Source organism: Lissotriton helveticus, chromosome 5_1, assembly GCF_964261635.1.
Source record: "Lissotriton helveticus chromosome 5_1, aLisHel1.1, whole genome shotgun sequence".
Taxonomy (NCBI): domain Eukaryota; kingdom Metazoa; phylum Chordata; class Amphibia; order Caudata; family Salamandridae; genus Lissotriton; species Lissotriton helveticus.
This window is the reverse complement of record NC_136065.1, coordinates 1,332,539,646-1,332,567,285: the sequence shown is the minus strand read 5'-3', so window position 1 is coordinate 1,332,567,285 and position 27,640 is coordinate 1,332,539,646.

Sequence of the window (27,640 nt, the reverse complement as noted above, 5' to 3'; positions counted from 1 at the left end):
AGGCTGACGCCGTACGCGGGAGCTCCGGTCCGGTCGAGTGATTTCCCTCGCGTAATGCAGCTCAGGAAGGCATACTAACGGTGAGAGGATGCTTGGAAAATCTCCTTTCCCATGCATAATATTTTACTAATATCTTTCTTCATCTCTGATTTTACTTTTCACCGTGATTTGAGCCTGCCTGCCCGTGAGACCGAGACCAAGGCTGGGAGACTGGGAGCCCGGCGGTAGGACCACGGGGGAATCGCTGCCTTCTCTCTTTCTCGATGGCAGTGGCGGCTGCTTCGGAGTCAGTCGAATCGGCTGCTGAGAAGGGGAAGGGCGTCGGCGCCGCGATCCGAGGAGAACAGGAGCAAGAGCAAGAAAATCAGCTGGGATGCCGGGCAAGGCTCTGGCGGAGAGCAAGGACGGTGCTTGCCAGAATTAGTCACCGTGTACCTATTGGAGGCAACGCTACACGGTCAGTGAAAGGAGGTAGGGGGTGCATGTCACAAGCCCAGGGAGGCATACACGGAGCGGATACTTTCACGGGCACTACAGGTGATTGTGATTGCGATTGCGAGTATGATTTTGGTCTTTGCTTCAGCAGTCCTTCTGATAAGACACCTAGCTCTGTGACTGCTCCTACCCCTCTACAATTGGAGTTATGGAGGGTAATGGGCTCTGACATACTACAAGCTTCTAATTCACTACAAGCAGCCCTTCCTAGGGTGGTAGAGACTTCCTACCCTTTAGTTCCGAGAAGTAGTAAGGAGGTGATATCTGCACCGCCCCCTCAAGCCCCTTCAGTGGTAATTGTCAAAAATAGGTACCAGCTTAGATCTAATTCAGACCTGCAAAAAACAGGTCTTTTGGCATCTAGTGTTACGGCGGGTCCCGGGGCACCTAGGAAAGCAAAAGAGGAGAAGGCGAAGAACCTAAAGGTGGGGGAACCTAAGCGGAGACTACAAAAAAGCTGTCCCTCTCAGGGTAAACCTACTCCCTCATTGAGATCTTTTTTTTAAATCATGGAGCAGGCAATTGGCCCCAAGGGAAGTAAGCCTCCCACCCCTCCATCTACAGCTATCTCCACTCCTGATGCACAAACCTTGGCTCTAGGTATAGTGTCTCAACCGGTTGCCTTAAAAAATAGATATGCAGCCTTAGCATGTGATCCAGATACAGCGGAGTTGCCCCCTGTAGATGAGGTTGTATCCAGTTCCCAAAGCCCCCAAACTCCTATAGCCCTAGTGGCTGATTCGTTTGCTCCAGAGGTTACGGATTGGGCAAAAAATGGGGACGGCCATACTCAGGAGTCAGCATCAGCATCAGACCCCTCGGGAGCTGGGTTTTCACAACTGGAGTCTCTCCTACATACCATGAGGCGAGATTTATTATCCAAGCTATCATCTAAATTCGAAATATCGGAGGCCAACCAAAAAAGCATCCAAGAACAGTGCTCGAACCTAGAAGCAAAATTAGACGATGTGTGTAAATGTTTTTGTACTTGTATAGCGCACAGCTACCCGCAGTGGGTTTCCCCGCGCGTGTACGAATACCGCAAGGGAACCCTTCCTGGCTTTCCCTGTGAAGTGTCCACTCCTGGGCACCCCCATGGTGCAGACCAGGCATCCCTTGCGTTGTGGGGGCCGTTGTGGAGATTAAGCAAGCTATTGCCCAGAGTTGCAGCGTGGGACCCATGATCAGAACAGGCACTGAGGCGAGATTATCCGGTCAGGGGAATTAATGAGCCCGAGACCTGCCCAGGCGGGAATCAAACCCTGGTCCCTGGCCAGAGCTCTGCATCGGAGTCTGCCTGCTCTAACCATTGAGCCACACTTCCCAATAAACGAACCAGCGTGTTAGAAGAAGAAGTCTCCTTGCTTTCGGGGGCCTCCCAGCGACATGAGAGGGCCCTAGAGGATCTTAGAACTCAAAATAAAACCCCCCAGATGGATGTCGAGAGACTCGAGATACACTTCAGAAGGAATTACCTAAAATTCCTAAAAATCCCAGAGGGGGTTGAGAATGGGGATGTTAAAGCGCTAATCTGTAAACTCCTCAGAGAGGGGGTTCTAAAAGACAGACCCGATATAAACCTTGAGGCTGAAATCCAGAGAGCCCATAGGGACCCTTTCAGATTAGACAAAGAGAGGAAAGTGCCAAGGAAGATCCTGGTGAACTTCCTCACCTATACAACAAAAGAGCTAATCTTGGGTAGAGCACTCTCAGATACCACACTTCAGATAGACTCTGTTAAATACCTAATCCGGTCAGATGTAGGGAAGGTCACAGCACAAAGACCATGGGAGCTGGGGAACAGAATGCCGATTTGAGAAGCATGGGCGCTCAGGTGCAAATGAAGTTCCCTGCATTCCTAAAAGTGGTTTGGAGAAATAAATCCCATAACTTCTTATCACCCCATGAAGTTGATTCATTTCTTCTCTTAATGAAAAAAAATCCCCAGTAGAATACACCAGCTGAACCTGAATGCTGCAGATTACAGGAGAAAAGGGTATTTCTCTCTGTAGGTTGTCTTTTCTTGTAAATACGCATATAAGAAATAGAGGGGTGATTTAGCGAAATAAGGAGGGGTGAAGGGGATAAAGGTGAGAGAGGAAAGGGATGTAGGAGTTACAGGGGTCGAAAAGAATAAGAATAATAAATAAACAAAACTCTTTTAAGAGAAGAGAGAGAATAATTAGATAGGGATAGGGAGAAAGTTTGAAATAAAAATAAAAAAAGGACACTAGATTTATATTAGGTGTCTACTTTCCTAGCGGGGAAAACCTCGACTGGACAAGGGGAACCCCCAAACTGGTGACAAGATCGCCTATGTAGGTATGGGGGGGGGGTTCCTCAAGGGAGGTGGACAGTTAGTTGGGTGGCAGATGGTACAAAGGGAAGAAATATTCCTCATATACATACCAAGAAGCTTAGTGGCTACAGATGGGAGATGGGTGATGATTCATTCGAGGAAATGTCAGCATGGCCTACATGACTAATAAAATTAAAATCATTAGTTGGAACGTCAACGGCCTGAGGGATAGGAGGAAAATGTCTAGGGTAAACGAATATTTGTATAATTCTGAGGCACATGTGTGCCTACTTGAGGAGACGCATCTAGAGAGGCGAGAGTGTGAGGCGGGGTTGGGCAAACGTGGGTGGGTTCAAGATATCCTGTGTTCTGACCAAAGTGGCAGTACGAGAGGAGTGGCGATAGTGATCAGAGTGAATGCGGGGATTAGAGTGGAAAAGTTCGACTCAGATCATTCAGGGAGGTGGTTGGTGGCATCATTATCATGCCATAATACCCCATTTATATGTGCAGTTTATTACGGCCCCAATCAAGATGCCCCGGCGGCTCTCTTGAAGTTAAAAGCTAGTTTGATGGAGTACGTTGGGCCTGTTTTTTTTAGGGGAGGACTTTAATTTGATTTTCAACGAAAATCTGGATCGCACATCCAGGGTTAAATTCACACCCCCTCAAAAATCTCGAATGGAGCTTAAAACATAATGAAAGATTTCAATCTCATAGATGTTTGGAGAATCAAAACATGCACTAAAAGGGATTTTTCTTTTTATAGACGTAGATATGGACATCACTCCAGAATAGACTTTTTCCTTTTAGATCAGTCACTCCTTGCCTCAGTAGACACCATCTCCTATATCCCAGCTATATTATCAGATCATTCTACTGTTGAGCTAGTAATTTATTTTAAACAGAAGGAATTGCAGACTAGGTGGACTCTGGATAGAGCCCTGCTATTAAAGAGGGGGTGAGGCAGGACTTATCAACTCAGACAGAGGAATTCTTTAGAAATAACAACTGCTCAGCAACCCAGCAGGTGATATGGGAGACATTTAAAGCTTTTTTGAGAGGCTCTTTGACGACCCTGATGTTTAGAAGGAATAAACTGAGTAAAAAAAAGAAGGAAGAAGACCTTCTCAAGCTCAAATTAAAAGAACAGGAGCTTCAGGTGGCCTCAGTAAACCATTTAAATACTAAAATTCGTCTGCAAAAGGAGCTGGAGACCTTGCGGGCAGATTATCAAGCAGGCCTTGATAAGGTTCTTAAAGCTAAATAGGATACCAGCAAGCTTCAGAATTTCTCGTATGGGGAGAAATGTGGCCGTCTTCTTGCATGGAAATCTCGGGTGGATAGGACTAGAAACCAGATTAACAGTCTATCCCTGCTAAGTACAGGTGTAATCACCCATGAGGATGATTTAATCAGGGAGGAGGCTCAATCCATCTTTCAAACATTGTATACAGCAAATGTCAATCACTGCCCGCAGAGGGTGGATAGCTGGTTAAGTAAAGTACAGCTGCCGCATTTGTCTGAGAGAGATAAAATCTACCTCTCCTCCGACATCAGAGAAGGCGAAATAAGAACTCAGTTTATGAAAATGGCTAAAGGGAAAGCAGCCGGTCCCGATGGACTGCCTGTCGAAGTATGCAGGATAATTCTTGATCAAATTCTACCCACTCCAACAACCCTTTTCAATAAAATCCTCCAAGGTGGGGAAAGGGCCCCAGATTCGTGGGCAGAAGCTACCGTTACCTTAATTTTGAAGCCACAAAAAGATCCATCTAAAATCGAGTCCTATAGACTGATTTCTCTTTTAAATTCGGACTACAAAGTCTTCGCGGGGGTTTTAGCAGCAAGACTGGCCAAAATAATTAAAACCATTATCCATCAAGACCAGAGGGGCTTCATCCCTGACAGGCAACTCAACGAGTTAACTTTTCAAGCAGTTGCAGCGATAGATGTTGCAGTTAACAAGAAGCTCCCCCTGACATTGGCAGCGGTCGATGCCTCCAAGGCATTCGACCAAGTTGATTGGCTGTATCTGTGGAAGGCCCTGGCTGGTTTTGGTTTTCCAAACAACTTTATAACAGCAATAAGATCTTTATACTGCTCACCGCGTGCAAAAATCCTAATCAATGGTTCCCTTACCAACTCGGTAACTATCGCCCGTGGGACCAGACAGGGCTGCCCCTTATCGCCTTTGTTGTTTAATTTATACATTGAGCCCTTCGTTTGTTTGCTTAGATCTGATTTGGTATTTAAACCTTTCAAGATAGCCGATTTGGAGTTAAATTTTGCGTTATACGCTGATGACTTACTTATGTTTACTCCAAACCCGGGAGATGCCCTTCCCAGATTAGTAGACCTAGCTGAGGAGTTCGGAGAGGTCTCGGGATATACCATCAATAGAGACAAAACCGAGATTATAGAGTGGAATCAAGAAGTAGGGACAGTGGGAGCAAAGACCAGAATGAGATATCTGGGGGTATACTTGCCCCAAAAAAATCGAAGATATTCCAAAAATCAACCTAGATACAGTCTCAAAGGATGTTTGTGCCCTCCTTCAAAGATGGTCATCTCTCCCTTTAAACATCTTTGGGAGAGTAAATTTGATTAAGATGATCATCCTTCCGAAAATCACGTTCCTATTCAATTCTATTCCTCTATCCTTTCACACACCATCCATTAAAAAACTACAGGGCAAACTTGGATCTTTCATCTGGAACTCTAAATCGCCAAGAATATCTTGGAAAAAGCTCAGGAGGACTTTAAAAACAGGAGGGCTGGCCCTTCCAGATTTACTTGTCTACTGCCATGCTTTTCACTTTAAAAACTTTAGACCACTTGCGGGTAAAACTGATTTATCGTCTCTAGGGGTATTATTTAAAGCACTATTGCAAGACATATCACAGGGTGAAGCTTATTTTCTTTTCAAGTATGGGGATCCGAAGTTTTTAAAAAAAGTCAGACTTAAGACTCTAGGGGCTGCCTTAAGAAACTGGGTATTTATTAGGCAAAGGCTGGATATTCCTTATTATGCAGCACAGGCCCCCATCTAGGAATCCCCTGGAACGCAGTTTTGTCTTGATGATCAACTATCTCGGCCCCTGAGGATGGCGGGGCTAGAATGTTGGGGGGACCTACAGGAAGATTCGCAGCTTCTAAGCTGGGAGGTTTTATCCAGTCTAACCAGAGGAACACTCACCAGAATTAAATATTACCAGTTGTCTGGATGGTGGTCAATGAGACAATGGAACCTTAATAAACACAATCCAAAATTCGATCTAATCTTTAAGAGTGGCAGGTGGAAAAATCAAATTTCGTACTGGTATACAGCCATGTTAGATGCTGAGAACATCACAGAATTAGAGCTACAAAAACTCTGGAACAATGCACCAAATCCAGACAGCGAAATCACGGAAGACCTGTGGACTGACTCATTTACCATCCTGCAGGCGGTGGTTAAGCCCGCCGCATTGAAGCGAAACCATCTCTATACTATGTACAGGGCATATATAACTCCCAAAAAATTAGCTAAATGTTCTAACTTACAATACTATTGCCCAAGATGCAGACACCCTGCTGCAGATGAAGTTCACTTGTTTGCTGTCTGTCCCGAGATAAGAGACTATTGGGTTAAGATCCAGGATTTTTTGGAACATGTTCTCCAGTCACAGCTGGAAATTACCACTAGAACTATTCTCTTTGGATTGAGTCATGGGTATAGAGTTAATGACCCCCACACTAGATTTATTTTTTATGTTATGCTTCTTGCTAGGCGTGAAATATGCAGAGCATGGAAGGACCCAGTCCCTCCTACCTTTTCGAATTGCCTAAAACACATTATTCTCACTAGTAAATCTGACATGGCATGCGACCCGACAAGTTTTGTTAAAATCTGGGGGCCTCTTGTGGCTTGGCAAGATAGGTGAAAGTTGAAAGGTCTTCCTATGATTTATCCTGGGCCCTGTTGGTCTCCCTTATCTCCTAAGTAACACAGGGTGCCAGTTAAGGTGTGAACGGGAGTGGATTGGGAAAGCTGTGGCAACTTGAGGGACCAGGCACGTTCCACTACGATTTTGATCTCCAACATCAGGACTGGAACAGGTTGACCAAACCGGAAGGAGTTGCCCGGTTTCCCGTTAGGAATTTCCAGAATGGTATATGAGGAAAACCAAAAATAGAAAAAAAAAAAAAAAAAGAACTTCAAAATTGCAGATAAACATAATAAGAAGAGGAAAAATATAGAAGAATAGAAAAGAGATAAGCCATGTGTAACTGTAGAAGAGAATGCTGTGAGGAAGAAAACATATATTGAGGAACAAAAAGTGCAATGAGGAAACAAAAGTATGGAGAAAAAGATCATTGCAATGAGAAATAGAAAGAATGGGGAAATAAAACAGTGAAAAAGGAGAGACCAAAAATAAGCAATGAAAAGATGTTGCAACAAAAGACATACCACGGGGAGACGATAAAAACAAGGGTGGTGCCACATAAGGGAAATGGAACGCCGACCAGACGACTCCAAAACGAGGCTGCGAGGACGAGAATAGCTCCCAGGAGAGACAAAGGTGATGAAATACGGTGAGGGACCACAAACCAGTTACCAAAGAAATGAGGAAGAAAGAAAAGTTATAGAACAAAACACAAGTTATGGGACAAAACACAAGTTATGGAACAGAACACACCAATGGTTACAGAAAGAGCAAAAGGCACATAGAGCAAAAACATAATGAAACCACTAAGGAAACACTTGATACGAATGGAAAAAGACAAAGGTTTAATGATACAAAACGGAAGAAGGGTAATAGGACATTACAAAAACAGACATTTTCAAACAGTATATCAGTAGTCTATTATGGTCGAGGAATTTCCATGGCCTCCACTTTGCAACTGTTCAAAAATTGTTGAAGTAGTTTGGGATCTTCGTAAGTCGTTGTCTTGTTGTTGTAGGTGACTTTGAAAAGGCATGGATAAAACAAGCCATATCTACCATTCAAATTACGTAGCGCTGGCCTGAATTCCAAAAATCTCTTCCGACGATCAGCAGTTATCTTAGCATAGTCTTGAGCAGAAATTAGATTAGAACGTTGCCAAATGATCTTCCCACGTTGTTTGACAGCTTGGAGAACTTTAAGCAAATCGGTGTATTCTAGAAAATACAAGATAACACCTCTGGGCTTTGAAGAAGATGATGCAGACCGAGGAGGTGGACCAAGACGATGCGCACGTTGGATATTCAAGACTGGACTGTTAGGGAGCCCTAAAAGTGTTGGTAAGAAGGTCTGAAAAAATTACATCGGAGTTGGACCTTCAAGACCTTCCGCCAAGCCATAAATACACAAGTTATTGCGTCTATTGCGATTTTCTAACTGCTCAATCTGCTGCTTAAGATGAGTTATCTCGGTGGACATGTTAGGGAGCTGGTTAGTGAGTGCTTATACCAAATCGACACGACTCTCCAATTCTCCAACTCTCTGTTCAGTGCTCGACCAGATAGATTCCAGGTTTTGCAATAGAGTATTAGTCTCTTCCATATGTGGTTTAAGCGCATGAATTTCCTCAAGCAGAAGTTCCATAGAGATTGATGAGGAAGAATTGGTGGGAGATGGTGGGTTTACTTTAACCCGTTTGCCAGAAGTAGACGCTGTTGCAGAAAGTACTTTAGCGTTTTGTTTCACCCCTGGGCGGGAAACAACCCCTTTGGAGATAGTAGGCTCTTTAACATGTTCTTCTGCAGGGTCCTGAAGAACATTGAACGGGTTAAAATCTTCCATCCCCACCTCAGTGGATTGAATGGGCGTACTACGGTTATTTCGAGGCATAGCCATAAAACCCACACAAAGAAAAATTACTGTGGAGAAGTTGCAGAAGAAAGAAAGTCACTGAAATTGGGGTTGCAGCGAAAATATTAAATGCTGAAAAGGGAAACAGTCACCTCTTCCTGATAACACATGCAAAAATAGAAGGAGATCGAGTATTATAGCGCAAAAATGACTAAAAGTGATCAAAAAGATAAGCGGAATGCTACCCTGACCAAAGAAATGGTTTTTTGCATAAAAATAAACTCCTCATGTGGCTTGGACGGAATTTAGCGGCACCGTCGATAAACAAAATGGCGGCCGCAACATTGCTCTGAAGTGCGAGAGAACAGAAACAAATTCCCAGCTCTGGGATCACCCAACGAAATGTTCTTCTAGCGCATCGGAGGCAGTCCACATTCTGACGCGTTAATTCAAGGAAATGCGGGTCCGAAGTGCGAAAATTAGTCCTGGAGCCGCCGAAAGTCCTCACGTCTCGGCGGAGCTTCCGAGGTCAGCGGCCATTTCCCTAGGTGTCACTTTTAGCTCAACAGGTTCTTGGGCACCCCATATCTCTCAAAGCAGAGCGAAACTAGCCAGGTCAATGGGCTCGCTTCTAAGTTTTCCACATCCTTAGCGAGGGTGGTCACGATGTTACAATTTATGCTGCACAATGCACACCAATAGCTTCTAATGGGGCGGGTGTATGGGGAAAAAAAGGGCCTTTCCATTCCTTGGTTGGCGTATGTGAAGGGAGCACGTGATGGGATTGGACTCCGGCATGCATTTTATTCTGATAGAACCTCATGTGATGCTATTGATTAGAAACGTGTCCGCATTATTGTTAAGAACAGCTCCACCGAAGAGGGTCAGGGATGAATCGAAACAAATGACTTTTGCAAACTATGGGGCAGATTTGCAAACCCCTTGCGCCACTTTTGCGTCATTTTTAACATGGGAAAAATTACGCAAAAGTTTTGCAAGGGGCTTGTAAATCTGCCCCTATATGTCTTTAACACGGAGGTTCATTTCGATAGTTACCTGTGGAAATCAGGAAGGAACTGTGAATGCTCTCTTTAATTTTGGTTTGAGCAGACACTGTAAAATATTACTTTGTTTTCATAAGTAGTCTAAACAATCAATGGTTAATTTTCTTTACTTTTGTAATTTTCATAATTTATATACAAATAATGATTTGGTTCCTCTTATGAGATTAAAGAATTTAAGGCACTGTGTATTGGCCTAACATTTTATCCAGCAACTTTCGGACACAGAGGCATGTTTAGCTGTAAGTCGATTTGTTTGTGCTGCTGTACGCTCACAGGGCACTATCTCGATGTGTTTATTCATATCTGTATTTTAACATATTTTGTTCAGTTTATGTGTGTTTGTGTACACTTTTATGGTTGTAGTTTGAGCCGATCAAAGTTATTCATTCATTCATTTATACATCAATGTAATGCTTTTAAAATAGCAATTTTGATTGCAAAATATTGTGAATGTAAAACATATAAAGGTCGTATAAATGTACCTTGCTGAATTCCACATCTACTACTTTGTCAATATATTTATATAACATGATGTTAATTATATATAGGTAAGGATAGATTTGCTCTGCTTAGCTTCAAAACGACATACCTTGATATGATATATATATATATATATATCCATATATATATATATATATATATATATATATTGCCAAGGTTTTTAGAGGTGGAGAAAAGCAAAGTAAATCTATACTTACTTATTCCTACCTAACTTGAAAATATTTCAACAAAAATCGTGTGCAGATAAGTATAGATTTACTGTGCTCTATGTAGATGTCGAGCTAAGCATAGTAAATCTATACTACCGATATTTCTACTACAATATTTAACCACAATATTTAATTCTCTATTTTCGAGAGTTTACCAAGAACATTACTGGGTATGGGAGTATCTGTTTCTTGTGTTTTTATGTATCAACGTATGGAATCAAGAACCCAGCCATCTCCATGCCAGTTTATTCTGTGTTTCCAGGCAGTGTACAGAAACAAAGAGCATTCCAACCATGTCTGTTACTTCTGTATGTATGTATGTTACAGTGCATGGAATCAAGAGCATTGCAGACAGACTAATTCTTTGTAACAATGTATCGGAGCTGGGGGTCAAGAATGGTACTGAGCTGAATGCCCTGCTGTGTTAAACCATGCAGCACTGGGGGCTTTTTATTTTACAATCACATTCCACCGCCCTCTTGAAGGCCTCAGAAGCATAATAGTTGTATTGTGAAAGTCTGCACGGCATTGCTGCTAGGATTCGTTCGGACCTGATTAATTGAGGCCCACGAGTGGGAAATTAGTCATTTAAAGAATTTAACAGAATCATGTAGCACAAGTTGATGCTCTTGTTACACCTCCTCCTTGCACTTCTGAAGTGAGATGAATAGGTGCAATGGACTTTGCCCTGAAGAGTGCACACACCCGTTTGGGCTGCCATCTGTGCTGAAACATGTCCACTAATGTGAGCATGAAATGCGAGTAATCCATCTTGTATTTAAACTTGTGTGAGGGTGGTCCAGTACATTTTTGCCTAACCTCAGACTAATTTAGGTTGTGTTGACACACAGGGCATCAGTGGTAGAGTAATTTGGTCCCTGGAGAGAGAGCTGAATGGGTGGATGACCCACACACCAGTGTGAGCTACTGTATTCCTACTGAGATTGCAAGAACCTAATTGATGGAGAGTCCCAAACCATGTAAGTATGCCGGATGATAACCTCATGGATGTGACTATATTAACGAAATCAAAAGTAGATCCTGTTAAGATACCAATGGGACATGGGCTGAGAGCAAGTCTCTATGTATTGTTTCGCCTACAATGATCGGCCGAGGGCCTTTCTGTTTGTATTTGCCACCATAGGTTGTTGAGTCTTCATAACTGAAATATAATCTCAGTCGCTCTATGCATGGCTGGCACATGTGTGCCCTGGAAAATTAGTTCTGGAATCTGCTATGATATTTTACAATAAGTTCCTACTAACAGATGTTGAAGGACCTAGCTGTTCTCTTGTGCTACAAGTATTGCAAAGCAGGATGTCATCAGACATACATTTGCTCTCACCATCCTTTCCCGTGTTTTTGTAGCAAGGCAAAGCAACCCACTCATAAACAATTGCTGAAAAATCCATTCTGAATTCAGTTTTGTTAAAAGATGTAAGAATACGCGACCTGAGTGAGGGCTGAACAAGATTGGGAAGGGATGAGTGCAAAATCAGTCCTTGGAGCAGGGCTTTAAGTGGGATGAAGAAACTAGGGGGGGAGGTCTCTCAATGGGAGGCAGCCATTGTAATTGAGAGCATGGCTTAAAACACTTAAGCTAAAAATCTGCGCTCAGCATAGAATGCAGCACGACTTGTACTTTGCTGTTTCTGTCATTGCACCCAGATATATGATACAACAAGTAACATCATACCTGTAACATGTCAGGACTATTAGCTTTATCTTTGGTTATTAGTTGCATTAGATAAATAAGCTGCAACTATGGCTTATATATAATATTGAAAAAGCTTCCACTTAAAGCCCTGGTGACATCACAACAATGTTGCTGCTCCTGAGTTTCAATAAGAGTAGGGAAATTCGGAGAGAAAATGACTCTCTTTAAAGGATTTCCCTTCCCCTAGAACGCTCACCTGGCATGACGTCTTGCCGTAACTTCTCCACTAGTGAGAAGTGAGCAGTGTGAGCACACGCACATCCATGTGCCTGCTGTCACTGCAGTCCGAAAAAGACAGACCGCCTGTGCCAGGGCACAAAACAGAACCCGACAGAGACCCGTTTCGAGGCCCCATTTAAAAAACTGCCGGTACTCAGACCCGGTGAGACCCGGCCTACTTAAAGCCCTGCCTTGGAGAGTTTGGGAGAATGGCTCACTATAGTAAAATGTTGTGGACAATGCTTTGTAGCTGAACAGCCTGTTAGGAAGAAGGCGACCACCAACAGAGAACGAAGGGAGGGCGGACTGAGGAGCCCTGGCAAAAATCCAGCCACACTCCCTTCGACTCCGCACATAATGTCTTCTTTCAATCCATCCACTCTCGCTCTTTCTCTAGCTCCTCTGTAATTACTGTTTCCCTACGTTCTCTCTCTCGACGCGTCCCCTGCCAGCTGTAATAAACCTTGGAGAGCAAAAGTGACAGAAGCACCAGGAGCGGCTCTGGGCTTTTAAAATCGGCCTCCAGAGGCACCAGCCCGCTGGGGAAATGCCCGGTGGAATAAAAGGCCTGCCTGGCCCTTAAGGAAAGCCTCTGTGGGAGACGCTTTTTAAATATAAACTATTCGGACCCAGCGCCAGCTCCTCAACTGTACTGCTGTACGGTACAGAGGGGGAGTGAGAGAACTAAAAGATGATGGTGCTGCAACGGATGGTGTGCAGAAGGGAGTGGTCCCGGGAGACCCATGGTGGCATTAAACCAGCACACACACTGCCAAAATATGGGAACGCCCCCAGAGGGCATGACAGAGAAGTGGAGAAGTGTGGCTCAATGGTTAGAGCTTGGCAGACCCTGATGCAGAGGTCTAGCCCGGGACCAGGGTTCAATTCCCCGCCTCGGCGGGTCTTGGGCTCAAAATTCCACGGACCTGATAATTCTCGCCTCGGTGCCAATTCCAATCATGGAGTCCCACTCTGGGCAATAGCTTGCTTAATCTCCACAACGGCCCCCACAACGCTAAGGATGCCTGGCCTCCACCCAAGAGTGGACGCCTCACAGGGAAAGCGAGGATGGGTTCCACAGCAGTATTCGTACAAGCGCCTTGAGACCCTTGCGGGTGAGTAGTGCGCTATACAAGTATCAATTTGCATTTTTACATTTACAGAGCAAAGCAGGAGGCCAGGGGAGCCTCCACCCAGACCCTCCTGGCACGAGTATCCCATGAAGCTGTGAAGCACAAGGCTAATGAGGGAGCATGAGCATGACCCTAGAGACTAGTCCCAGCAAGATGAAGTGACTTTCAAGCTTGAGATGGTTCTAGGAGAGTCAGTGCGCTGGAGATCGCGAAGACGAAGAGCCCACCCTGGCAAACTCTTGCCTCGGGCTCCTTGGTATAGCTGAGAGTGCCTGCTAGCTGCATGGATAGAAACATGGAGGCAGAAGCCTGCATCATGATTGTGCCAATGTTATACACGAAAATGTATGCAGATGCAGCTTCCTTAAGAAAGAGCTCTATAAACCAGAGGGTCCCTCGGTAGCCAAACGATGGACGAATCTAAGTGCAATAACTGGCTCCATTCTGATCACATGGCACATGGTTGAAGTGTAGTAGAAGGGCTCTTCCCAAGAAGAGTAGGCAGAAAGGCATCCAGCGTGATAAGTAGTAGTTGGCAGGCAAAACTAAGAACCAGCCAAGAAAGAGCATGAAACCATCCCACAGGAATCCAACATGCCCATTACAAATGTAGACCTACTAATAGCCTCCAAACATGTAGACATGAACTTTGGAAAGAACTTAGAAGAGATGTCAACAAAAGCCTGCAGGAGCTACATCCGACCTTCAGATCAAAATATTGCTGACTTGGGGCATGAGGTAGACTTGGTGGGTGCCAGGTTGTTGGAGGTTGAGGACGGAACTGACACACGGAAGTATTTAGAACAACTGCTGTATGCCAGCAGCAGGACTCGACACCCGGCTTGAGGCAGCCCTGATAAAGGCAGAGGAATTCTAAAACATGTTACACAGGGAGAGTGTACATATTAAGGGCCTGAAGGAAGGAGCAGAAAGGCCCAACTTGTGGACCTGTTCTCTGCTAGCAGACAGACTTGAAATGGTCTGCTTTGATAGAGTGCATTGGAGGAGGTCACGCCACACTCAGATATCCGGAGTTGGTCATAACAAACTTAGACACCAGTAGATATACATCTTAATTTTCACTGCAATATTACTGAAGAGGAGATACTTTAAACAGTGAGAAGAAAGAATTGAGGGGCATATTTACAAGCCCCTATCGCCACAGGAATGTCATTTTTAAAGACATCCCTGTGACGAAAGGGCTTTACCTTATTTACAAAGCAGTGTTAAGCCACTTAATGTGGCTTAACACCACCTTGTAAACGAGGCATCCTCTCACGGTATGGTTAGCGCAAAAGGGATGACCAATAGGTGTTGCACTGGGCATTCTGCTGAAACACCCACCTGGTCTTAACATGGCGAAACGAAGAGAAAATATTTATTTCTCCTCGTTTTGGTGTTTCTAGTGTGCTGCATTGAGCAAACATCATGAATTATTGTTTATGTGCAGAAGGTGTTTCTTCCTGCATATAAACAATAATTCCCTCAATGCAGGCACCCTTGCACCATGGTGCAAGGGTGCCTGGATTGGGACTAAGAAGCCTAATTTAGCACCAGCGCTAGGGAAAACACAGGGATGTGCAGTATCTTTGTAAATACGGTTCATCACTGCATTTTCGGAATGGCGTTAGCATTTTGTGTTTAATGCCACGCTCCGCCATTCTCTTGTAAATATGCCACTAAATGTCCCTCAAGAGCTTTGTATGTGATTATTTCAAGTTATCTCATAGGCCACTCTACTAAGATGCTCAACGGTCAAACATGTAACCAAGAATCTTAGAGCTGAGAAGCAGCAGTATAAAAGGGCCTATCCCTTTGGGATTGACTTTCTGAGTAGAGAGACAATAGATAACTTTTCTGCAGCCTTTTGTGGCTGCAGCAAATGTTCATAGTTGGAGATAGTACAAAAGAACCACATGTTGATGATAAAAGCCCAGAAACTTCAAGCAAGAGGCCAAAGGAGATCTGGAAGGAAGCAGAGCCATGGAAAGGAGGAGGTGCACACACATATGGTGAAGGGTACAACTGGGAACATTGAAGTATCAGTGCATGGAGATATTTCTCATGACGGAGGGAACTGTCCGGGAGGTGAAAGGGGCGTGTAAGAAAGTGCCCCTTTTTGCATGGTTACCCGCTAACTTTGTGCCTGCTAACCAACCCCCAGCACCAGTGTTCTTTCCCAAAACTGTACTTTGTACCCACAATTGGCACAACTCTAGACCAGATGTAAGTCCCTTGGAAAAGGTACCACTGGTACCAAAGGCCTTGTGGACAGAGAAGGCCTCTGAAGGCTGCAGCATCTATTGTGCTGCCCTCAGAGACCCCTCACCGAAACACTCCCACCCTGGCATTGCAGGCTGCATGTTTTGATGCAGACACATTCTTGTGTGCCATATCCACCATCACTGCCTGTGGCATGGGTAAGTCACCCCTCTAGAAGGCCTTACAGCCAGTGGCCGGCTGGCATGACTCACTGGTGGCGGGGCAGGCAGGGCACAGGGTTTATATATAGATATATATATATATGCACGAAAGTTCCTCCACACGTGAAAGAAAGCAGAAGCCCAGAGGGGAACTGGCTGGAGAGACTTTATTAAAACAGAACAGTCTGGTGGCGGCGAATGCATTTCGGCGCATTGCCTTCCTCAGCGCCCAACACCTGACAGGAATGTCCCGGTAAGTACCCCTGCTGCCTATGTAGATAACGTTCATCCGCTCCTCCCCCTAGCTGTGCTGTTCACCTGTTGTAGTGCATTTCGTCATCCTTGCACCACAACTCCCAAAATGCTTCATGGTTAAACAGATCGGGCCGGTGTAATGGGGGAGAGTCCATGAGATGAAGGAAACTGGAGGCGGGGAACAATAGCAGCGGGGCGCAATGTTCTTGTGTGTCAGTCCTGTGATGCCAAAGTCGCTCCTTGGGCCCCCTCGAACCATCACAGCCCCTTCGATTAAGGCGACCAAATGAGCAGGGGCATAATGCCACAGAGAGAGGTAGATTACCTCAACTGCTTCGGTCGTCCCTAGGGGAGAGGCGGGTTCCGGATGAATCCATACCTGGAAGAGCGTTGTGGCCGTAGAGCAAGCCAGCATTTATCCGGACCCAAAGCGTGATAGGGGCTTCTGCACTGCGCAGCTGGCTAGCGCAGAAAATATGCACGAAAGTTCCTCCACACGTGAAAGAAAGCAGAAGCCCAGAGGGGAACTGGCTGGAGAGACTTTATTAAAACAGAACAGTCTGGTGGCGGCGAATGCATTTCGGTGCATTGCCTTCCTCAGCGCCCAACACCTGACAGGAATGTCCCGGTAAGTACCCCTGCTGCTTATGTAGATAACGTTCATCCGCTCCTCCCCCTAGCCGTGCTGTTCACCTGTTGTAGTGCATTTCGTCATCCTTGCACCACAACTCCCAAAATGCTTCATGGTTAAACAGATCGGGCCAGTGTATATATAGCTGATAGTATAAGTGCAATTTAAACAGTATGTTGCTGTTGTCCATAACACAACAAATTCACAATGGAAGTGACCTATTAACTGTCTTTTGTGTAATTAAGTTTTCGTATTCATACATATAGAAATGAGACAGTGAAACTTGATTTTAGTAACGGTATTTATACTGTGAGTATTTTTTCTATGTCCATCTCGACATGTGATGCACTTGCACATTAAAATGGGCTGAGCATATTGCATTGTCATGTGACCAAGGCCGCAGGGACGGTCGAAACGCGTCATGACTAACTGTTTGTTGGGTGAATAAACTGTATGCTGCAACAAGTTGGTCCATGCCTTGTATTTCACCTGAATGGTGGAGCGCTGCGAGATATTGCAGATAATTACCGGCATTTGACTGTTGCCGGTGTTGGACCCCCTCCTCTACAAGCAGGCTTCGCGGCAAGCAGTCTATCGTGCCTCCAGTCTCCGATATTTTCTGCCGGCCAGTGGAACGCGCCAAAAACTATTCTGCAACTGCGGTAAGGACGCTATATGCACACATGTGTGGCTGACCGGAGAGGGGAGGTGTGCACACAAAGCTTAAGGAGGTCAAACGAGGTTGGCAACGTGCCGCCTGAGACCGGAACATTAAGTGTGCTTTCGTGTGTTAAGCAAGCACAGAATAGTATAGCCCAATAGACAGTGATGGCAGGCGATGCACGAAGAGCCCGGGAGCTCGGCGCTCAAGAGATGTTCTCTGATGAGATAGAGAATGAAACCAATGTTAACAAAGGAACTGGAGGGGAGCCGAGCGTGGTAGAGCCCAGCAACATCAGAACTGCCTTCAAAGAGTTAGAAAAGCTCAAAAGTAATGAACAGTCAAAATGGTGGGAGGCACGTTCATTAAAAAGATACCTTGATGTTGGAAGAGTTCTTAGAGGGTTACGCATAATGCTGGCCCCCAACTATGAGGCGCCAAATCCCCTTATGATGGTGGCATGGGGTGAGTGTAATCTAGACTCGTCACGCCGATTAATGCAGATTTTGGTTCTGTTTGCCGAGATCGACGGGGATGAAGTACAGAAGAAAATAGATGCCCTTGAGGAAACAATTAAATTACAAACAGGTGGAAAAGAAACAGCTGAGACCACCAAACTAAGGGACGAGATGACAATAAGATTGGCGAAGGAGGAAGAAAAAATTAAGACCAGAAAAATTCATAAATTTAAGAGGAACAGAGACGATTATGCCAACGGGCAGATATTCACATTTGCGCGCCGTTATGATAATTTAAGAGCGGTCACAGCAAGTAAACGTGGCACAACAAATACAATGACAGCCCAACCTACAGATGATGACTCAGTGGTATATAGCTCCGCAGCAGAAAGTGGTTCAGAAAATGAGGGACCAAGAACAAAAAGTAATGTTGCATTGACCTTGGGGGAAGAATTGTTAATTTTAAAGGACAGCAGAAAAGACACCCTGAGGTCACGATGCAAGGGCAAAACCGTGCAACAAAATCCCAACACAGGAGGGGCAGGTGCATTGCCGCAAAACAAAGGAGATCAAACCAAAAGTGGTCGGGGTCGGGGAGCCACCCGCAAACCACAGAGACTAGTGATATTACTCAGGTCATACACGAAATAGAACCAATCAAATCTAAATCTATAATTAACCTGAGTTCTATAGTATTAACCACAGCAGAGGAACAACTCCTTAGCCTAGGCTTAAGTTTTTGCCCGGAATCAAATTTCTGCTATACAAGAACAAGGGCGGATGTCTACCAATATATACGGAAATTGAAATTAAAAAAACAGTTCCGGCATAAACCATCTAATATAACCACAGAGCCACTAAAGTCTGGATTAGGCAGTGCTGAATTGACAGTGAGCGACATGGGCCTTTATCATGATATGTGCAAGTTGGGAAGTGAGGACAGTATGGGGACACAAGAAAGAGTGCCACTGAGTGGTCAAAAGAAACCCAATACCCCATTCAAGTCAAAATCGAAGTACATCCCCTTGGCAGCTCGTGATGGGCTCGATGCATTCAGTGAGGCAGTGGTGAAGAAAATAAAAAGGTTGGCCCGCGTAAACAATGAAAAGGAGAAAAAATATACAAGCCAAGAGAGGAAATTGAACCAATTGGTGAAAAAACTACGGGAGGCAGAATTGGTAATCCGCAACTCAGATAAAGGCGGGAACATCGTCCTATGGCCAATTAAAAATTATCTCCAGGAAGCATATAGCCAGTTGGACGATATCAATTGTTACAGAAGAAGTAATCCGCAAAAATACAGAATGATGCAGGAAAACTTGTATAAAAACTTGGTATCCTGGAAGGGAATAGGGATGTTGAGTGGGGATGAATTTAAGTACATTAAAAATGATCACCCACTAACCCCCTACATATACTTCATACCAAAGGTCCACAAAAATCTTACCGAACCGCCAGGAAGACCAATAATTGCGGCATGCGGAGGGCCTTTGGAAAATCTATCAAAATACATTGATTATTTTTTACAGGCACACATGAAATCTTTGAACTCATATGTCCAGGATACAAGTGATTTCCTGCGGAAATTAGACAAGATTGAGTGGAAATCAGACTTTCTTTTAGTGACATTGGATGTAAGTTCCTTGTATACCTGTATCAAACACAGGGATGACCTGCGAGCATGCGAATATTATTTAAGCAGAAGGCCAATGGAACTGACTAATCACACGAAAATGCTTCTGGAAATGTTAACATTCTGTCTAGAGAACAATTACTTTATGTTCAATGGCCAATTTTTTCAACAGGTCCAGGGTGTAGCCGTGGAGGCCAGTTTCTCCCCGAGCTATGCTTGCCTCTTTATGGGGTGGTGGGAGGAACTGGTCCTCAGGCATAAATACATGCACTATTGTACATCCAATATAGTCTCTTGGCTTAGTTTTATTGATGATCTTTTTATCGTTTGGCATGGATCCGAAGATAGTGTTTTAAATTTTATACCGGAAATAAATGTGAATGATCTTAACTTGAGTTTTACTTCCAGTATTAGCAAGGAATCGGTGACATTCTTAGATGTGCAGGTTTTTTATCCAACAATGTTCTTAGTACTACCCTTTTTAGAAAACCGACGGCGGGAAACACTCTATTACATGCAACGAGTGCCCATCCACAACACTTGATCAAATCAATGCCATACGGGGAAATGCTACGCATCCGCCGTATTTGTAGCAATGATAATGACATGATCAAGAAGCAACAGGAGAGTTTATCTAGATTTGTGGATAGAGGATACAGCACTAGAACAGTAGAAACCACCATCAGAAAATCACGACAAAAAGCTAGAAGTGATCTCCTCAAATACACCCCGAAGGAGAAGCGAATCCAGAGTGTAGATACTAACCCAGTCCGGTTAGTACTGATATATTCCAAACAAGAAAGGGAGTTAAGGAGTATAGTCAGACGCAACTGGCACTTTATACAGGATGACCCCATTATTGGAGATTTGATGCCCGCCAATCCATCGATAATTTATCGCAAAGGCATGAGTCTGGGCACAATTCTAACCAAGAAAAGCCAGGAATGTCTTGGAAAAGAACCCTGGCGACCTACCAGTAGGGGGTTCTATAAATGTTTTACATGTAAGCATGCCAACATGGTGTGAACACTAAAAAATACACCACGGTCATCCCAAAGGTGACCCGCGAAATTGAGCAACATCTCACGTGTAAAACAGAATACTGTATATATATTTTGGAATGCGAATGTCATCTGAAATATGTTGGCAGCACGAAGCTGCAGGTTCATAAAAGAATCCTGCAGCATTTGCGTGCTATAACTAATAAAGATCAGAGTTATCCGGTTGCGAGGTACTTTGAGGAATGCCACAATAGTAAACCTCAAGGTCTAAAATACTACGCAATTGAGTCTATCCCAGTGACAAAAAGAGGAGGGGATAGGGAGGCCAGCATATGAAGAACTGAAACTAACTACATTCTGGAATTCGATTCCAAATGGCCTGGAGGTTTGAACACCACAGAAGACCTCCACACATATTTATAAATTGGACAAGTAAAACAATCTTCAATATGTGAGGTCTTTAAGGGGTAAGGATAGGAGACTAGGCATATATCATTCGACATTTTGGTAAAGACAAACATGAGAACTGGGATATTGAATTGCTAGATTTGAACAATTTTGTACTAATACATAATTATTTCTTTTAAACTATTAGAGTTTTTTAGAAACTGTACAAGTACAATAAATCCACAATTGATGACTTATGATTGATTTTAGCCGTCTTCTAGATATTAGGGTAGATTTTACCCATATGTTTTTTAGATAGTTGGTTTTAATCATGTCACCGATATCCTTTTTATAATTAGGTTTGTTCTTATAATGTGGTTTTAATTCATATATCTTTTACCTCACCATCAATTATGGTTTTGTGTAGATGAATTGAATTTGATATATAGCCAATCGCATTAAGTAGTGTATAAATTTATTTACTTGAAACTATCCCTCGATAACTATCATCATACATATGAACTTTTTTCCCCCCGAAATATCCATCGTAACATTGGACAATGAACTGAATCAGTATAATTATAAATGAAATTTATTTGTGGTTCTATCATCCTTTATAAGCATGAGTCACTTTAATTGTATTGCACTATTGCACTAGGCCACTTTAGTATTATCATTGAAGGGGATCCTTCCTTGAACGTCAAATGTCGTTTGATTATTTGTTAGATATATTATGCATTCAGGTGTCTATTTAGAAACATTAATACTACTGGGTAAGAACCGTCTTTAGTGCCAAGTGACCCAAATTATGCTTTCATGAATTCTTGTGCAGTTTTATTATAAAGTATAAATATAATAGAAAAATGTATAATTTTATACGTTTTCTTTAGTAAAGATGTATAGTTTAGGCGTGTTATGGTGAGCACGTGTTCTCTTATAATTTTTTGAATTTAAAGCACATGTCAAATGGATTTAGTTCAAAGGGATTATGTTATGGAGTATGGAATAAGCATTCAAGCTGATAGTATAAGTGCAATTTAAACAGTATGTTACTGTTGTCCATAACACAACAAATTCACAATGGAAGTGACCTATTAACTGTCTTTTGTGTAATTAAGTTTTCGTATTCATACGGATAGAAATGAGACAGTGAAACTTGATTTTAGTAACGGTATTTATACTGTGAGTATTTTTTGTATGTCCATCTCGACATGTGATGGACTTGCACTTTAAAATGGGCTGAGCATATTGCATTGTCATGTGACCAAGGCGGCAGGGACGGTCGAAACGCGTCATGACTAACTGTTTGTTGGGTGAATAAACTGTATGCTGCAACAAGTTGGTACATGCCTTGTATTTCACCTGAATGGTGGAGCGCTACGAGGTATTGCAGATATATATATATATATATATATATATATATATATATTATTTTTTTTTCTGAAATGTGAAGCACCTATCATACCAACGTTTTACCACCTCCCGAAGGTACATAAACATGCTAAAAGACCTCCGTCCAATTGTGTCCTCTATTGGAAGCCTCTTAGAAATCACCTCCAGGTTCATAGACTCCTATCTAGCACCCTTCGTGAAGGATCTCCCCTCCTATCTAAAGGACACTCAGGACTTCCTCAGTATCATGGACAATGTCACATGGGACTCTGAAATGTTATTAATAACATTAGATGTAGTTAATTTGTACACCTGCATCAACCATGAGGAGGGTCTTACTGCCAACAAGTGGTTTTTAGCTCAAAAACCCGACCATTTTCGCAGTCACAGTGCCATGATTTTGTCCATGATTAGATTCTGCTTATATCATAACAACTTTTTGTTTGATGGGACTATGTACAATCAAAAGAGAGGTACTTCCATGGGTTCGTGCTTCTCCCCTAGCTATGCGAACTTGTTCGTAGGCTGGTGGGAGAAGCACGAGGCCTGGAAAGATACCAATAGTGAGTGGACCGATAGGATCCTAATGTGGACCAGATATATAGACGATCTGTTCATTATTTGGCACGGCGATCGTCTGTCTGCGGAGAATTACATTGCTACCCTCAACACAAATAATCTCAACCTGAGATTCACCAGCACCACCAGTGCCAGTAGCATCAACTATTTAGATCTGGAAATATTTGTGCATAACAACATCTTACAAACCCGCCTATACAGAAAACCCACGGCGGGCAATGCAATATTGCATGCAGGCTCATATCATCCTAAGAGCCTGGTGAAGAATGTGCCGTATGGCGAATTTCTCCGCCTAAAGAGAAATTGTTCTTTAGAACAAGACTATAGGCAGGCCAGCATTGATGCTAAAGAGAGGTTTGAGAGAAGAGGGTACAATAAAAACATCTTACAACAGGCCAGTGTGAAAGCCTCAGGCATCAACAGGAGGGACCTCCTGATACCGAAATCAAAAGTAGAGGTGCCTGATGAGGTGAGAATGATCACAGAGTTTAACACCAAATCAGGGGAAATTGTAAACATTTTCAAAAAACACTGGCATATACTCACCGCAGACAAAACCCTAAAATAACATCTGCCACAGAGACCATTGATTACCTATAAAAGATGTCCATCTTTGGCAGACCATCTGGTCCGCAGCCATTTTAGAACAATGACTCAACCCATCAAACTATCTAAATCAACAGGCTTTTTTCCCTGTCTAAAATGCAAGGCATGCAGATTCAGTAGTAAAGTGTCAGAGTATCCCAATTGCACAGGTGAAAAGAAACCCAATATAAAAATCAAACAGTTACTCAATTGTAACTCAGAATATACTATCTACTGTCTAACCTGCCCCTGCAAGCTGCGATATATTGGCAGCACTATAAAACCTGCTAAACTAAGAATCCTAGAGCACATGCGGGCAATCACCAACAAGGATAAGACATACCCCGTTGCCCGCCATTTTGCCGAACACCATCAGAGTAACTGGGAGAAACTTAGTTTTTATTGCATTGATCAGGCTGCTAAATTGGAGCGGGGGGAGACAGAGATAAGTCCCTACGCATCCTCGAGTCAAAGTATATCATCAGTCTTAAAACCATGACTCCGTGGGGACTTAATAATAATGAAGAACTATGGGTCCACCTCTGAAACACACATAGAATCATAAATATATGATACTAGGACTAATATCATCTAATATCATCCTTTAATCTTTAAGATCATCCTTCTACTGAACTGAATGTCATTACCTGTTGTCCTGTGCTGCAAATATAATTGCCCATACAGGGCCAAATAAGTAACACAATGCTTTATAGGAAATGATTTTTCCTAGCAATTCTGCACTTTAGTGGTTAAAAATCTATAAGAGACACCGAAAATAGAAACTTTATATGAATTTATAAAAGAACGGAACTGCACGCATTTATGAATATTACTGTGTTTAAGAACTGTTAATGAATGTTTGTACGTTACATGTTTTTAATTAGCACTATGCACTTTACTTTTAGTCACCATTGATAGCCATGTATCATAATGCAATTTGCATGTTACAAGATGGCTCCCATCTTTGTGTATGTTAGTAGCCCTTTTTTGTTTCTTTATCTCCACCATCAGGTTGGACTGGCTAATGGCTTAAAATGGCGACTTGTATTTGACACAAACGTAACACTGACGAAGCCTGTAAAGGCGAAACCCGTCTGTTTGGGGTGAGGGGGGTTTGGTGTAATAAATCTTTGAATCGGATACCAGCGTGCCAGCCGTTTTCCTTCCGAACTAATGGATGAAAGTAGGAACGTGCAGTAATATATATATATATATATATATATATATATATATATATATATATTACCTACTGGCGGTCGCCAGTAGGTATATATAGTTAGCATTTTTTTCCTATGGGATTTTTGAAAATTCTATGTTGAATAACTTTGGCGTTTGAGGACGGAATTGGCTGAAATTTTCTGGAAAATGGAACATTTTGTTTCTGAGCAGCGGGGGCCGAGAAAAAAGGGGGGTCCCAAAACGTGTTTTTAACATTGAGTTTTCCATAGGGCGGTTGGACTCACTTTTACATCGAACGGCTGAATGGATTTCCACGAAACTTGGCAAAATTGTAGGGACTGGTAGCCCGATGTGCCTTTGCTATGTCTCAAGATATATGCTCCAGTGGTTTTTACGAAAATTAACTTTGAAAAATATATATTGGGCTACATTGGGCTATATATATGTTGGAGCCCAAATGTAGCCCAATGTAGCCCAATGAAGCCCAATGAAGCCCAATGTAGCCCAAAGATGGCCGCCAGAGACAAAAAAAAACAAATGTAGCCCAAATATCAGCCAGATGTAGCCCAACTATAGCCCAGTGACAGAATGTCCCAGAGTGTTTTAAAGAACAACTAGAACGCTAACAGTCTTACTTATGACAAAAGTATGGCACACCTGAAGTCATCTTGATTGGAATAAAGTGGTAACACTTAATACATTTAATTTGAAAAGGAACAAAATAAGGGGTTTCATTTTGCCATAGAAATGTTATATATATATATATATATATATATATATATATATATATATATATATATATATATATATATATATATATATATATATATATATATATATATATATATATATATTCACTGAAAAAACCATAGGTTATAGACCATATATAGTTAGGAATTAGAATTTACAAAACCTTGAAAATTCACTGAAAAAACCATCGGTTATAGACCATATATAGTTAGGAATTAGCATTTACAAAACCTTATTTTACTCACACAAAACCATTGAAATTCCATATATAGTTAGTTGCACTAACTATATATCGCGCACCCGCAATCCACTGCTGATGATGTCACATATTACATCATTCATGACATGGTCAGTGACATCACTGATGACATCACTGATGACATCTCAAAGGACATCACTGATATATATTTATTTACCTTGCCGCCGGGTCCCACGTCTCTACTCCTGCTCTCCTCATGGGACTCGAATAACAGGAAGAATTGTCAGGCTCCCCTGACCAATCACAACGCTTCAATGCAGTGTAGTGATTGGTTTTGAGCATCCTAGTTCGACGCTCAACCAGGTAATGGGACCCAGGGCATGTTCTCAATGCAGACTGTAATGCAGCCTGCATGGAGAATGGGGAAATGTGGCATGATTGGTTTGGGATGCCCGAGAGGGCTAAAACAGTCCTGGCGCACTTAGTAGTGGGCAAACTACTCCTCCCCTGCCCTGCTCAGAGAGAAGAGCAGCTCCACCCACCCGCCTGCCCGCAAAGGAAACATAAAATGATAATAACTCAAACTCAAAGTCATTATCATTTTGTATTTCCTTTAATTCACTGCTCAAAAGTAGTGGGGCGACGCTCCTCCACCATAGCGGAGAAGCCACCACTGCTTACAGCCCTAATGACAGGATGCACAATACCCAGGTGAGGGCATAGCTGCAGGAGTAATATGCCCCTACAGTGCCTGTGCCATTCTCAGATATTGTAAGTGCAGTGAAGCCATTTTGAATGCATGGGCTGGGATGGTTTTTACTGAAGCCTGGGCAGTTTGGTATCATGGTTTGGTATGATGCCAGTGTGGGATTCAATGAAAAATGCACGCAGAGGGCATCTTAGAGATGCACCCTGAAAAATGACCAACACTGGTGTGGATCCTGACTGGCTCAAAGTCATATGCTACCACCAGACAGGTTTCTGGACCCCTGGGTAGAGAGCCTCCACTCTCTGGTACTGGAAACAAAGCACATCCTGGGCAGAGATGTTGTGCCTCCTCCCCCAGGATGATGGCTGCCCCCTGCATTTTGCTACTATCATCTACTGGCTCCCAACAGTTCTGACCCACATTTTGTGTGCGAGAACTGGTGGGAAGGGAGGTGTGCCCACCTTTGCCAACCCTACCACTCAGAAGTGAAGGCCACCTCTCAGTCCCCGCCATCTTGGAGATGGGGGACCCCTCCAATCATGAAGAGGCATATTCCCCTTTCCACTGGAAGGTGGAATACTAGGGGGTGTAGACACCCCAGGGAAGGGACCAATTGGTCCCAACTTGCACACCCCTATAATGCCCAAACCTTGCCACTTCAAATTTGACTTGACCTCCAGCCCTCCTGGCCTGTCTCCTGCTCTGAAACCCCTGCAAGCTGAACTCGGCGTGTCCTGCAGCCAGCATCCTCCAAGAATCCCGGGGACTTGCCCTCCCTTCATAAAGCACTTTGATCTCTCGTGGACACTGGATTTGTCAACACCAACCCAAGCCAGGACTCCCGATCCAGCTGGATCCATGAGTCCTCACCACTCTCACTCAACACCCACAATCGAGTCTGGGTGGCCCAACACCCCAGCAAGGTCCCCCCGGTGATTCTGACCTGTGTTCCAGCATTAAACAACCTCCACCGACCTTCTCCTCCACGTCTACAGCCTCATCCTAAAGTGTCCCCCGGAGCTCGACCAGAACAAGTGAGAAGAACCTGACATGAAATGGCACCGCTGCACTCAAAGCTCCTGAGTCCTGAGGTGCCCGTCCACCTGTGTGTTGGTGTCCATAAACTCTTCAATTTCATCCTCCAGTCATTGTTTCCTTTTGTCCTTTCTTCTGCCTCCAGCCTGCAGTCCTTTTGGGCTCCCGACACCACCTGGGCACCCTGCACCCAGCCGCCCCTGCACCGCTAGTGGTGTGGACTGGATGCCAACTTTGGACCCCCATTGCCCTTACTTTAATCCCGGAAGCCTGACTCCCGAGACAGAGTGGCCTGCCCGTGATCAGCCCCCCTAGCCCCATTTGCTAACATTGGCACCCTAGTGCC